This window comes from Bufo bufo, chromosome 2, assembly GCF_905171765.1.
Source record: "Bufo bufo chromosome 2, aBufBuf1.1, whole genome shotgun sequence".
NCBI classification, from domain to species: Eukaryota; Metazoa; Chordata; class Amphibia; order Anura; family Bufonidae; genus Bufo; species Bufo bufo.
Window position 1 is genome coordinate 685,687,300 of NC_053390.1, and position 16,366 is coordinate 685,703,665.

Below are 16,366 nucleotides of genomic sequence, written 5' to 3' on the forward strand. Positions count from 1 at the left end.
TCCATGGAGGCCTGTAGCAGGGCTCCATAAGAAAACGAGTACATTTCTCATAGACTCCAATGACAATGCGTTGGAGTCTATGAGAATAGCAATCTAATAATCACTGGTTATAGTTCCCTATAAGAACTATGAAAAAGTGTAAAAAAAACTAGTATAGCATTAAAAAAAAAACACATCATGAGTTTTGCCACGTGCGAAATTACCCATACTGTAAAAATATCTTCCAAACAATCGATCACTGAGGCGATGGCAAAGAGACAACAGTATACAGTGCACTCATGCTATGGTGCAGAAGCTGAATGTGCATCTGGCCAAGTTGCTTGTACTACAGTCTCTCCCTTTCCATATCGTGGACTCGATATGGAATTTCAGAAAACTAATGGCTTGTGCCCACACAACATGGAGAATCCCAAGCCGTCATTACTTCTCTCCTTGCATGCACTCCTTGATCTGCAAAGGCAGTATTTTTTTCCCCTACATAACCTCATATGCGATGTTTCCACAAATTGGAACTCCACGCTCAACATGTTAGACAACTGTATGAGCAGAGAAAACCAGAGGGATGTCTACTTGCTCTCCACAACGCCCAAATGTTCCAAATTGTCCAAATGGGGGTATTTTTTACACTTTCTGAGAGGCATGAAAAACTCAACTACTATTGAGACATCCTTTGTAGTCGGTTGATCACTGTCTATGTGCACTATTGCCCATCCTCCCGAAGGTCTCACACTCCACTGCCATGACTGCTGGAGGGGGGCTGGAGCAGCACCAGCTTCATCAGCATAAACTCAAGTCTTGAGTCTCTTTTCTTCACCCGCCTACTGAAGAAACCACCCAGCAGCAGCAGGACCTGAACCAGCAGGAGGTGGCATACTTGGAGTTCACCCTGTCACCCAAGATTCAAGATCCTCTGGACTACTAGGCAGCCAAACTTGAATTGTGGCCACAACTGGCAGAGTTTGCTCTGGCCAAGCTTTCCTGGCTGACCAGTAATGTGGCATCAGAGCAAGTGTTTCGTGTGGCGAGTGTGTCACGGACGTACTGAGACATACGGGCGTCCCTGCGACAGTGAGTGGCAGGAGATCTTTAAGATTGGCAACACGTGGTTTGGTTTGACATGTTTGCCTTGTGGATCAATAGGCACAATAGGTTGTTTCTGGTATTGGCCACACCCTTAACCTCCAGGTGTTGCTATTGTGATAATTTAATTTTACCTATTTATAGTTGTCTCTCCCACAAGGCTGTGCGGTTTATAGCTTCAGATGGACCTGAGGATAGCTGGTGTTTGGATCTCTGAGTTGAGTTCCTGGTGCTGCCATAGCTTCTTGGAAGTTGTTACCTTTCCCTTTGTATTTTGGCTTTTCTGTGTTGCATTTCTTTGTTGTTTTGTATTAGGTCTTAGGGAGTTGTTTTGGAGGAACAGGATGTCTCATTCCTGTTATTAGTAGCAGGGTCTATTATGGTTAGATAGGACTTTAGGTATTCCTGTGTATGAACTCACCTACCTCTGGGGTCTTTTCATACTGGTAGTCAGTCAGGGCTTTGATTATGGTTTCAACTAGGAGGTGTCCATATTCAGGCCTTATTCCCTTTTCCCTTTCCCTCCTATGTTTGGTGTGGGGGTTTCCCTCCCACACTAGAGCGTGACAGAGTGGCATTGTTACCCAAAAGAGAACTCACCTTTTATCACAAAATATTGAGAGATTGACCTATATAAAGATGAATCAGACCTGGGTGAACCAGGATTTCCAGACACTGCTGCCTGATTCAACTGAATAGGTCATTCTGGCAATAATGATCTCACTGTAGTGCTGCAATTGGTACAAGAAAAACACATGATGTGGGCACCAAGATGAAAAGGAGCGCTCCTTTTCATCTTGGTGCCCACATCATGTGTTTTTCTACTACCAATTGCAGCACTTATTTATCAACTAAGTGTTGAATGTCCCCTGATGAACCATTTGGATATCTCCTTTTGGGGAAACCCGTCGGGAAGAGTGTAGAAGCTAGCAGGGACATCCAGGGTCTCTCAGGGTTTAGCCACCTATAAGTGGGGTCGCCTCTATCGGGGCGGGTTCTCTGCCTTTAGGCAGGAGTAGCCGTCAGGGACATTTTAGGGATAGTACACCTTCACCACCACACTGTCAGCTGCTAACCTAAAGACAACTTGGTGTCAAGTAACCATGAGTCTTTTAATACTTGGAGATTGTCTGGTGTCAAGTAACCGAGTTTTACAACAACAACCTCTGGTTATTTTATTGCATGTTCTATGTTATATCAAATGCGCAGTTGTTATATTGTTTATTGTCCCTGCTGCCTTCTAATATGGTTAATGCACTACACTGACTGTTGTATCTAAAGTGTAGGCACAATACATTAAGTTATCTATATATTATCTATGTTTTGGGGTTTGGTTGTTATATTCTAATATTTATATTAAAGTTAATTTTTAGGGGTTTTCTTGCTTAGAGATATTTCAATATTTGTATATTGCTGAATATGACATAATAAGACTTTCTTCACCTTATGTAAGAGCTGTGGTTTAATTTTTATCATACAAAACCAGAATACTATTTAATTTTGGCCTATGGCTCACAGATATCTAGGGCTGTAATCTCAAGAACGAATGGTGATGCAAAGGTAATAATGCAAGTGTGAACAAGTCTACAAAGTGAACTGGGAAAAAAAAGAGATTTGGCTCATAAAGTTCAGTAATATAATAGCATTGATGTATTTCCTACATACTGGCTTGTTAATAATGAGTTAAGAACAATTGCATGTTCTCCAGCACAGGCTGCAGAGATGTCTACTAGAGATGAGCGAATTTCTCAAAATTCGCCAAATTTTCCGAAAAGATTCGATTCAATCTGAATTTATTTGTGGCAAATTGCATTAAAAACTGCTTTTTCCTGGCTGCAGAGAGCCTGTATAGTGGCATAGAACACTGTGCCTTGCAGTAACACGCATAGGGAGTCTGCTGTGGTAGTGCAACAATACTGTGAGTCAGTATGACATGCAGATGACAGGAGTAGCTCTTAGAATGAATTCACACTTCACCTATTTGGGCAGTTATGGGGCCAAAACTGACCAAACAATTCAAGTGTGAACTGAGCCTTATAGGTCGATGTTAGCGTCAAGAAGAAGCGTACTCCTTTTACATTGTTGTCAGCTGATTCCACATAGATGTCTACAGAACCTGTTCTATTAAACACTTATACAAGTAGAGCCCCCTGACATAGTAGAGAGGGTGTCAGCAGTAAGTTTGTGTTGAGGTCACTGATTATTTTGCCCTTCCTCTCATCCATCAGAACAATAGCCCACAAAAAATGGGTCCTGTCTGTGGAGCATCCGCCTTGACTCGGTCAGCATTTGGTCAGTAATCCATCAGTATTGCTAATGCCAAAAATAAACAGGAGTGGATCCAACATAGAGATGACACATGAATGGAATATGTCTTCTGTGTTTTGTACCCACTCCTGCTTTTGGCTACCAAATCATAAACCAATTCTGATGCAAAAGAGGGACCATATCATACAGGCCTTACAGCTGCTACATAGACATGATCCATTGTGCGTCTCATTTTTCCTTCCTTCTGACAGAGCTTATGAAGGGTCAAATAAATGATTATGTCAACCAGGCCAAAAAGGCAAAATAGTGGCCCAGTCATGGAGTGGGGAGGGTGGGAACAGCATGAGAAGTCCACAGAGTGGTTTAGTGACATAATGGCGAGGTGGCAGCAGCATGAGAAGACCACAGAGTGGCCCAGTGACATAGTGTTAAGGTGGCAGCAGCATGAGGAGACGACAAAGTTAATAATTGACATAGTGTTGAGGTAGCAGCAGCAGCATGAGGGGACCAGAGAGCGGCCCAGTGACATAGTGTGAAGGTGGTAGCAGCATGAGGAGACCACAGAGTAGTGAAGTGGCAGCAGCATGAGGAGACAACAGAGTGGCCCATTGACATAGTGTTGAGGTGGCAGCGGCATGAAGAGACCACAAAGTGCTCCAGTGACAGTGTTGAGGTGGCAGCAGCATGAGGAGACCACAGAGTGGTCCAGTGACATAGTGTTGAGGTAGCAGCAGCATGAGAAGACCACAGAGTGGCCTATTGACATAGTGTTGAGTTAGCAGCAGCAGCATGAGGAGACCACAGAGTGGCCCAGTGACAGAGTGGGAAGTGGGTGTCAATACCAGTACTAGCTAAAGATGGTGGCTGGCAGTAGGAGCACCTGGCAGCAGGTGTGGCATCAGGTGGATGGCAGCATCAGAATAGTAGCTGAAGCAGGTAGCAAGAAGAAACAGTTCTCTTTTGTCAAAGTGTTGGTATGGCACCACGGATGATCTAGTCTGATGCATCAGGCAATAGTGTTTGAAAATCCTGACTGATCCACGGCTAATTCATCTTCACAAAGGTCAGTTTCTCCACATTTTGGGTGAACAGGCGAGTTCTCCTTGGGGTAACTATGGCCCCTGCCGCATTAAACACTTGCTCTGATGCCACACTTTTCAGCACAATAAAGTCTTTCCTAGCACTGTCCCTAGTGCCTGCTGACGTGTCTCCTTGCACTAAGCACACTGGAAAATGGCAGAATATAAAATGGCTGAGGGTATTTATAGGGCTGTGACATTACAGGGGCTGGCTGTCTGCTGTCTGGCTGCATGCATGGCATTGTGGGAGTTCTTTGCTCCATGTCCTAACACATGCAGCAGCCATTTTAGGAAAAAACGTGATTCGTTACCATGAAGCATCAGGAAATTCGGATTCGGTGTAAATCAAATTTTTCCTGAAATTTGGATCAAATTCCACTTCATCAACTTCGATTCGCTCATCTCTAATGTCTACTATGTGATCTTATATGTATAATATTACAGTAGTAAGCACTTAACATGATTGTCTGCTGACACGCTATAATGCAAATTGCAGCTTTGCAGCAATTTAAAAAATGCACATCTCAGCAGATTTGAATAATTTACTTGTTGCCAATTTCTGAATTTCAGATATATAAAGAACACGAAAGATGCATTTCAACTAACGTGCTTTAAATAAATTAAGATCTAAGATATAGTTTCACTACAATAGGCTTAAATCTTCTCACATTTATCTGTATGATCTGTTTTGAATAATGCCATGTAGGCAATTGTTCACCTATTTGGCTACATGGCAATGTTGACACAGGACTATAGGAATTATATATACACTGCTCAAAAAAATAAAGGGAACACTTAAAGGGACACTGACAGGCGAAATCAGCATATATAGTTAGATATATCACATTACAGGTCTTATAGAGTCTTTTAAAAGCATATAACTATCCCCTCTGTCCACCTTATAAAGAGCGAAATATAAAGTTTTATAACCTGCATCTGCGGTCAGCAATCTGCCCAAGGGGCGGTGTTTCATGTGAAAATGCGCCCAGCCAGCCTTCCCAACTGCCGTTCTTAAGCCCCGCCCAGCTCATCATTATTCACTTCGCTGGGCGGGGCTAGAACTCTCCCCAGTCCCGATCCTGCGCCTGCGCAATTCAATCCTCCGGGCATCGTTCATGCCCAATCTTCTGCGCCTGCGCCCCGCCGTGCCGTCGGACGCACTATAATTAACCCCTTATATGATGTGAGTGAGCAGCGCTCTAAAGCGCTGCTCTGAACAGTGCATGGCTGAGGCAGCTGCAGCCTCAGCCATGCACTGTTCAGAGCAGCGCTTCTGAGGTTCTACAATGCCCAGACAGTACAAACACCCCACAAATGACCCCATTTCGGAAAGTACACACCCTAAGGTATTCGCTGATGGGCATAGTGAGTTCATAGAACTTTTTATTTTTTGTCACAAGTTAGCGGAAAATGATGATTTTTTTTTTTTTTTTTTCTTACAAAGTCTCATATTCCACTAACTTGTGACAAAAAATAAAAACTTCTATGAACTCACTATGTCCATCACGAAATACCTTGGGGTCTCTTCTTTCCAAAATGGGGTCACTTGTGGGGTAGTTATACTGCCCTGGCATTCTAGGGGCCCAAATGTGTGGTAAGGAGTTTGAAATCAAATTCTGTAAAAAATGACCTGTGAAATCCGAAAGGTGCTCTTTGGAATATGGGCCCCTTTGCCCACCTAGGCTGCAAAAAAGTGTCACACATCTGGTATTGCCGTACTCAGGAGAAGGTGGGGAATGTGTTTAGTGGTGTCATTTTACATATACCCATGCTGGGTGAGATAAATATCTTGGTCAAATGCCAACTTTGTATAAAAAAATGGGAAAAGTTGTCTTTTGCCAAGATATTTCTCTCACCCAGCATGGGTATATGTAAAATGACACCCCAAAACACATTCCCCAACTTCTCCTGAGTACGGCGATACCAGATGTGTGACACTTTTTTGCAGCCTAGGTGGGCAAAGGGGCCCATATTCCAAAGAGCACCTTTCGGATTTCACAGGTCATTTTTTACAGAATTTGATTTCAAACTCCTTACCACACATTTGGGCCCCTAGAATGCCAGGGCAGTATAACTACCCCACAAGTGACCCCATTTTGAAAAGAAGAGACCCCAAGGTATTCGCTGATGGGCATAGTGAGTTCATGGAAGTTTTTATTTTTTGTCACAAGTTAGTGGAATATGAGACTTTGTATGAAAAAAAAAAAAAAAAAAATCATCATTTTCCACTAACTTGTGACAAAAAATAAAAAAAATTCTAGGAACTCGCCATGCCCCTCACGGAATACCTTGGGGTGTCTTCTTTCCAAAATGGGGTCACTTGTGGGGTAGTTATACTGCCCTGGCATTTTCCAGGGGCCCTAATGTGTGGTAAGTAGGTAAATGACCTGTGAAATCCTAAAGGTGCTCTTTGGTATATGGGCCCCTTTGCCCACCTAGGCTGCAAAAAAGTGTCACACATCTGGTATCTCCGTACTCGGGAGAAGTTGGGGAATGTGTTTTGGGGTGTCATTTTACATATACCCTTGCTGGGTGAGAGAAATATCTTGGCAAAAGACAACTTTTCCCATTTTTTTATACAAAGTTGGCATTTGACCAAGATATTTCTCTCACCCAGCATGGGTATATGTAAAATGACACCCCAAAACACATTCCCCAACTTCTCCTGAGTACGGCGATACCAGATGTGTGACACTTTTTTGCAGCCTAGATGCGCAAAGGTGCCCAAATTCCTTTTAGGAGGGCATTTTTAGACATTTGGATACCAGACTTCTTCTCACGCTTTGGGGCCCCTAGAATGCCAGGGCAGTATAAATACCCCACATGTGACCCCATTTTAGAAATAAGACACCCCAAGGTATTCAATGAGGGGCATGGCGAGTTCATAGAAATTTTTTTTTTTTGGCACAAGTTAGCGGAAATTGATATTTTTAATTTTTTTCTCAAAGTCTCCCGTTCCGCTAACTTGGGACAAAAATTTCAATCTTTCATGGACTCAATATGCCCCTCACGGAATACCTGGGGGTGTCTTCTTTCCGAAATGGGGTCACATGTGGGGTATTTATACTGCCCTGGCATTCTAGGGGCCCTAAAGCGTGAGAAGAAGTCTGGAATATAAATGTCTAAAAAATTTTACGCATTTGGATTCCGTGAGGGGTATGGTGAGTTCATGTGAGATTTTATTTTTTGACACAAGTTAGTGGAATATGAGACTTTGTAAGAAAAAAAAATAATAATTCCGCTAACTTGGGCCAAAAAAATGTCTGAATGGAGCCTTACAGAGGGGTGATCAATGACAGGGGGATGATCAATGACAGGGGTGGTGATCAATGACAGGGGGGTGATCAATGACAGGGGGGTGATCAATGACAGGGGGGTGATCAGGGAGTCTATATGGGGTGATCATCACAGTCATTGATCATGCCCCTGTAAGGCTTCATTCAGACGTCCGGATGCGTTTTGCGGATCGGATCCATCTATCAGTGCATCCGTAAAAATCATGCGGACATCTGAATGGAGCTTTACAGGGGGGTGATCAGGGAGTCTATATGGGGTGATCACCACAGTCATTGATCATGCCCCTGTAAGGCTTCATTCAGACGTCCGGATGCGTTTTGCGGATCCGATCCATCTATCAGTGCATCCGTAAAAATCATGCGGACATCTGAATGGAGCTTTACAGGGGGGTGATCAGGGAGTCTATATGGGGTGATCACCACAGTCATTGATCATGCCCCTGTAAGGCTTCATTCAGACGTCCGGATGCGTTTTGCGGATCGGATCCATCTATCAGTGCATCCGTAAAAATCATGCGGACATCTGAATGGAGCTTTACAGGGGGGTGATCAGGGAGTCTATATGGGGTGATCACCACAGTCATTGATCATGCCCCTGTAAGGCTTCATTCAGACGTCCGGATGCGTTTTGCGGATCGGATCCATCTATCAGTGCATTTGTAAAAATCATGCGGACATCTGAATGGAGCTTTACAGGGGGGTGATCAGGGAGTCTATATGGGGTGATCACCACAGTCATTGATCATGCCCCTGTAAGGCTTCATTCAGACGTCCGGATGCGTTTTGCGGATCCGATCCATCTATCAGGGCATCCGTAAAAATCATGCGGACATCTGAATGGAGCTTTACAGGGGGGTAATCAATGACAGGGGGGTAATCAATGACAGGGGGGTGATCAGGGAGTCTATATGGGGTGATCACCACAGTCATTGATCACGCCCCTGTAAGGCTTCATTCAGACGTCCGGATGCGTTTTGCGGATCCGATCCATCTATCAGTGGATCCGTAAAAATCATGCGGACGTCTGAATGGAGCTTTACAGGGGGTTGATCAATGACAGGGGGGTAATCAATGACAGGGGGGTGATTAGGGAGTCTATATGGGGTGATCAGGGGCTAATAAGGGTTAATAAGTGACGGGGGGGGGTGTAGTGTAGTGTAGTGGTGCTTGGTGCTACTTTACTGAGCTACCTGTGTCCTCTGGTGGTCGATCCAAACAAAGGGGACCACCAGAGGACCAGGTAGCAGGTATATTAGACGCTGTTATCAAAACAGCGTCTAATATACCTGTTAGGGGTTAAAAAAAACACATCTCCAGCCTGCCAGCGAACGATCGCCGCTGGCAGGCTGGAGATCAACTCTCTTACCTTCCGTTCCTGTGAGCGCGCGCGCCTGTGTGCGCGCGTTCACAGGAAATCTCGGCCATCGCGAGATGACGCATATATGCGTGACTCTGCGCAGGGCTGCCACCTCCGGAACGCGATCCTGCGTTAGGCGGTCCGGAGGTGGTTAAGAAGCAACACTGAGTGACAATCAATTTCACATGCTGTTGTGCAAATGGGATAGACAACAGGTGGAAATTATAGGCAATTAGCAAGACACCCCCAATAAAGGAGTGGTTCTGCAGGTGGTGACCACAGACCACTTCTCAGTTCCTATGCTTCCTGGCTGATGTTTTGGTCACTTTTGAATGCTGGTGATGCTTTCACTCTAGTGGTAGCATGAGACGGAGTCTACAACCCACACAAGTGGATCAGGTAGTGCAGCTTATCCAGGATGGCACATCAATGCGAGCTGTGGCAAGAAGGTTTGCTGTGTCTGTCAGCGTAGTGTCCAGAGCATGGAGGCGCTACCAGGAGACAGGCCAGTACATCAGGAGACGTGGAGGAGGCCATAGGAGGGCAACAACCCAGCAGCAGGACCGCTACCTCCGCCTTTGTGCAAGGAGAACAGGAGGAGCACTGCCAGAGCCCTGCAAAATGACCTCCAGCAGGCCACAAATGTGCATGTGTCTTCTGAAACGGTCAGAAACAGACTCTATGAGGGTGATATGAGGGCCCGACGTCCACAGGTGGGGGTTGTGCTTACAGCCCAACACCATGCAGGACGTTTGGCATTTGCCAGAGAACACCAAGATTGGCAAATTCGCCACTGGCGCCCTGTGCTCTTCACTAGTGTTGAGCGCGAATATTCGAATTTCGAATTTTTTTCTCGAATATCGCAATTTCGAGATTTCGCGAATATTTAGAATATAGTTCCAAATATTCGCGAAATCGAATATTTGTATTTTTATTCGAAAAAAAAATTCGTACGATTATTTTAATCTTATGATTTATTTTTTTTTTCCTATGACTATGGCTAGGCTAATATGTGTATTTTACGAAATTTCTTAATATTGCTCTAACTTCGTCTTTTAGAATATTCGTAATATTCTAAAAGACGGAGTTAGAGCAATATTCCGAATATTCTAAAAGACGAAGTTAGAGCAATATTAAGAAATTTCGTAAAATACACATATTAGCCTAGCCATAGAAAAAAAATAAAAAATCATAAGATTAAAATAATCGTACGATTATTTTAATCTTATGATTTTTTTTTTTTTCCTATGACTATGGCTAGGCTAATATGTGTATTTTACGAAATTTCTTAATATTTCTCTAACTTCGTCTTTTAGAATATTCGTAATATTCTAAAAGACGGAGTTAGAGCAATATTCCGAATATTCTAAAAGACGAAGTTAGAGCAATATTAAGAAATTTCGTAAAATACACATATTAGCCTAGCCATAGAAAAAAAAAAAAAATCATAAGATTAAAATAATCGTACGATTATTTTAATCTTATGATTTTTTTTTTTTCCTATGACTATGGCTAGGCTAATATGTGTATTTTACGAAATTTCTTAATATTGCTCTAACTTCGTCTTTTAGAATATTCGTAATATTCTAAAAGACGGAGTTAGAGCAATATTCCGAATATTCTAAAAGACGAAGTTAGAGCAATATTAAGAAATTTCGTAAAATACACATATTAGCCTAGCCATAGAAAAAAAAAAAAAATCATAAGATTAAAATAATCGTACGATTATTTTAATCTTATGATTTTTTTTTTTCCTATGACTATGGCTAGGCTAATATGTGTATTTTACGAAATTTCTTAATATTGCTCTAACTTCGTCTTTTAGAATATTCGTAATATTCTAAAAGACGGAGTTAGAGCAATATTCCGAATATTCTAAAAGACGAAGTTAGAGCAATATTAAGAAATTTCGTAAAATACACATATTAGCCTAGCCATAGAAAAAAAAAAAAAATCATAAGATTAAAATAATCGTACGATTATTTTAATCTTATGATTTTTTTTTTTCCTATGACTATGGCTAGGCTAATATGTGTATTTTACGAAATTTCTTAATATTGCTCTAACTTCGTCTTTTAGAATATTCGTAATATTCTAAAAGACGGAGTTAGAGCAATATTCCGAATATTCTAAAAGACGAAGTTAGAGCAATATTAAGAAATTTCGTAAAGTACACATATTAGCCTAGCCATAGGAAAGAAAAAAAAAATCATAAGATTAAAATAATCGTACTGAAACATCCTCCAGCATGACCGGTTTGGCATTGGGTCAGTAATGGTGTGGGGTGGCATTTTTTTGGAGGGCCGCACAGCCCTCCATGTGCTCGCCAGAGGTAGCCTGACTGCCATTAGGTACCGAGATGAGATCCTCAGACCCCTTGTGAGACCATATGCTGGTGCGGTTGGCCCTGGATTTCTCCTAATGCAAGACAATGCTAGACCTCATGTGGCTGAAGTGTGTCAGCAGTTCCTGCAAGACGAAGGCATTGATGCTATGGACTGGCCCGCCCGTTCCTCAGACCTGAATCCAATTGAGCACATCTGGGACATCATGTCTCGCTCTATCCACCAACGCCACGTTGCACCACAGACTGTCCAGGAGTTGGCAGATGCTTTAGTCCAGGTCTGGGAGGAGATCCCTCAGGAGACCGTCCGCCACCTCATCAGGAGCATGCACAGGCGTTGTAGGGAGGTCATACAGGCACGTGGAGGCCACACACACTACTGAGCCTCATTTTGACTTGTTTTACGGACATTACATCAAAGTTGGATCAGCCTGTAGTGTGTTTTTCCACTTTAATTTTGTGTGACTCCAAATCCAGACCTCCATGGGTTGAAAAATTTGATTTCCATTTTTTTTTTTGTGTGATTTTGTTGTCAGCACATTCAACTATGTAAAGAACAAAGTATTTCAGAAGAATATTTAATTAATTCAGATCTAGGATGTGTTATTTTTGTGTTCCCTTTATTTTTTTGAGCAGTGTATTATATAGTCATATATTTATTTCACCTCACTGTTCAAATATATTTTTAGGTTAGATACAACTATATTTCTAGGTTTATACAAATATCTTCTCATGTGATATTCTTCTCATGTGCAGGGTATTTGTTTCCTGCCTGCAGCTTCTATAGTCGTGACCAAAAGTTTTTAAACTGACACAAATTTAGATTTTCAAAAAGTTTGATACCTCAGTTGTAAGGTGACAATCTCCATGTACTCTAGATATTTATGATAAGATGAATTGCAATTAATTGCAAAGTCATTCCTTGACCTAGAAATTAACTTAATCACAAAAATCCAATTTCCACAGCATTTCAGCCCTGCTCAGTGATCATCTTGTTATTTTAGGAGAAAGTGCTAGGGAGAAGGAATTTGATATCACTCCATCATGCTTATTGAATTAGAAAATCAGAATGGTTGCTTTAAAAGGGGGGTGCTTGAAATCGTTGTTGTCTTCTGTTAATCATGGTTACCTCCAAGGAAACATTGCCTTGCATTAAAAGAGCTTTTGGAGGATGGTCTGGTATAAAAAAGGACAGCATATAATCCACGTCTCTTCTATGATAGACTTCAAGGACAGAGGGACATTCTGTAGGAAGTACAGGGCTGGACTGCAAGAACTGCAGGACAGCAATTAAAATCATTGTCTTCTTCTGTTAACTAACTCTGCTACTAACTTCACAGAGACTTATGCAGTCATCATTGCTTTGCATTAAAAGTACTTCACAGGCAAGTATATTGCTGCTTGTAAGACGGCGCTTAAGTCAACCATTTATCGGATCATAAAGATATTCAAGGAGATTCAACTGCTGTGAAGCAGGCTTCAGGGTGACCAAGAAAACCCCAAAAGTGTCAGGATCATCTTATAAGGAGGATTTAACTACAGGATCTTGTTACCACCAGTGAAGAGCTTGTTCAGGAATAGCAACAGGCAGGTGTGCCCATAGACTTCTATTGTGATGGATCAAAACAGAATGCCTCTTAAAAGGCTTCCGTTTTGCATTCCGTCTTGGCATTCCGTTATAGTCCGTTATAAATGGAATGCCATAATGCTAGTGCGAACCCACCCTTAAAAACAAAGTAGTATTTATTTTACTCACTGCATTTTTTAAAGCACATCAGGAATTTCAACAACTAAAAACCAAGTGCCATGGCAATTTCCAGCTTGACCCAGGGTTTTAGCACTGCAACTTCTTTTGGGGCTGTCAGGGTCTTTCCTGTGCCTACTGATGTATATTAAAAGGTCTTAGCTGCATCACCAGGCATCCAACCTTTATAATTCAACTGCCTTATAAAGACAATGCCAAAGTAATAAGAGCATACTGCTATGATGAATATTGCTATGCATGTGTTTAAACTTATTTAGCATTTCCAAAATATTCAGAATTTTTTCTGCCAGCAAAAATACACAAAGAGACATATATCTTCTTTTTCTAATATGTTTTCACTTGCATATTTTTATTCTATTTTTTGAACATGATTATGGGGGTTTGTTATCTTGCCTGAGCCGTTCTTAACAGCATTTAGAGATAGGTTTTAGAGTAGCTATCATGGGCCATAGACACGATGGAAAGGAGGGGACTTTATCGACTTCCATGGGAGTTTTCTAGGCAGTCATACCTCCACTGAGGGGCAGTCGGATCCCCACTGATCTGATATTGATGACCTATCCTGATAATACGTAGCTGATCATTGGCTCGTTTAAACATTTGCTCATTGTTAGCAGTGCAGATCTTTTATGCAAGTGTAAGAATGCTCACAGCAGCAATCTTTCCATGTGAGCAATGGATGTACTAATAGAGTGTAAAGAGCATGGGAGATGAATAATTATATTCGTACTAATCCTTTATCTCCCTCTACAGTTCAAAACACAACCTTGCAAAAACGAGTACAGACTGACTAGGTTTATCCCCAATCATCACACAACCCCCTATCGACCTAAGAAAGCTTAGAAATGTGGTATCGCTTACTAGCTTGGCTTAGAAAAATATTCTTTAGGTGGAAATGAATGCAACACAGAAACATTGTTATTTCAGATTAACTCAACTGCTGTCATAACTATTTTTTTGCCATTCAGTTTTGTAAACATAAACCATTCACGTTATGACAGTGGAATACAAATGTGACAGTGAAAGAAGTTAAAACAGGAAGAAGCTGCTATTTGAGCACATAAAAATGCTTTCTGGTGAGATGGATAGATGGTTGTCCCTGAGCTGCATAAAACGAGGAGAGAAAACAAGTGACAAGGTTTAGAGGAGTAAAACTAAAATGGTGAGAGACAGGTTGATGCTGTTTGTCAGGTCAGAAGGTGAGTCTGAATCTGAAAGGTCTACTGGATAGCACAGCTTTTCTGGGTTTTAGTAACTGACAGGCTTTTTACACAGTTAGTATTATCCAGACAATATAATAAGTCTCACATATTTCAGAAGTGAAGCAGATTTCTAAAGGGGATAATATACCGACAGTTAAGCTGAGCTGAAAAAATGAGAAAAATCAACACAAAAGTAAAGACATGTAAATCTGTGATTAAAGAGATTATTTTATTATTCTTTTAGCATCAATAGGCTATTAAAATGCAATGTTTGCAGTATATCTTGCAATGGCGTACAAAAATCATCTATAGAGCAAAAATGAAAGCCATTGTAAAAAGAGCCCCATGAGACATTGGTAGTTTAAGGGAAAAAAACAAAAACAAAAATCAATGTTAAATTCCCATTGTTATTTCCCCTGATTACGTGTAGAAGATACTAAGGCTGAAACCCAGAGACTTATTATCTACATTATCATTACTTGACTGACTGCTATGAGGATAGGACTTTGTGACTTGAAGGTTAACCCCAGACAAAGCCAGTTTTCGCCTTCCTCATAGAGCCTAATTTTGCTAATCTGATGATCACTTTATGTCAGGATTTCTCGAATCTGGTCCCACCTACTGGTCAGGATTTGAGAATATCCCACAGAATGATACCTGTAATAAGTCCTGATGCTGTCACGGCCGTTTCCGTGACAGGTGCCAGGAGATCAGTGAGACTGTCAATAGGTGGTTTGATCTGACAGGTTCCTTGTGGATCAATTCATGTCTGTGTTGTTTCTGGTAATGGCCACACCTCTTGCCTCAGGTGTTTCTTATGTGGTCATTTTACCTTCCCTATTTATTATAGCTTCTCCCACCATGCTGTGCGGTTTATAGCTTTAGTCCTGTTGTGGATTTCTGGTGTTTGGATCTCGGCGGAGTTCCTGTGCTTCCATAGCCATTTGAAGTTAAGTATATTCTTCCCTTTTTGTTTATTGTGTGGGTTTATTTATGCTGCTCTTTTCCCTGTCACTTGTGTTTAGGCCTGAGGGAGACTCCTGTTCATCCTACCGTTCGGAGGAACAGGTAGTCTCTTGTCCTGACTAGTGATGAGTGGCAGGGGCAATATTCGAATTTGCGATATTTTGCGAATATTTTGTAGAATATTCATCATATATTTGCGAATTCAAGATTATATTCTTGATTGTGAAAATCGGCAATGTAATATTCAAGTAAAACGTGCAAAATACAGGCGTAGGTCACTTATGCTACATTTTTCAAGCTGGTATAAGTTTCCTGAGACTGGAGAAAATGGTTGGCATGGTAGAATATTAAAATAGCTTTATATGCAGATAGAGTGCTCCAATATATATTTGCACTTGCGAATTTTCGGCAATTAATGATGCGCATATTTTTTCGCAATACATGCAACTTGTGACATCACAGCACTATGTCTGTAGCATGTATGTATTGACAGCAGAACCTATCACACTGCCTAACACCCTGCACTGGAACCTATCAGCTACACTATAGATCAATCTAACCTACACTATCTCCCCCTAACTATCTGAATTATATATATAAGTTAACTGTCTAATGTAATACAACAAAGCACAGACCACAGAAATGACACTGCTGTCTCTTTCATAACTGCCATAAACTTTAGAAAATAGCTGCTGGGGAGGTTCTTATATATTAAGGGGTAAGCAACTTTTCTATTGGTTGCTAGGGATGTTGCTAAGCTGTGACAAAGTCTTCTCATTGGCCCACAAGCTAGAAGAAGGGAGGGATGATCATGTAATGTGTACTGTGTCAAAAAACAAACAAAAAATAAACAAATATTCGTCATTACGAATATATACCACTATATTCTAAATATTCGCAAATTCTCAAAGTGCTGATATTCGTAATAAAAATTAGTAATACGAATATTCGAGCTTAACACTAGTTCTGACATTAGAATCAGGGTACTACAGGGTGAGTTAGGACTTTA

The 16,366-nt window shown here is 41.4% G+C and overlaps 1 protein-coding gene across 1 annotated transcript in view; it reads left to right on the forward strand.

Moving 5' to 3' along the window:
* Positions 1 to 16,366, forward strand: part of GALNTL6 (polypeptide N-acetylgalactosaminyltransferase like 6) — a 1,828,331-nt gene that overhangs the window by 654,835 nt on the left and 1,157,130 nt on the right. The gene's annotated exons all lie outside the window — the stretch shown is intronic.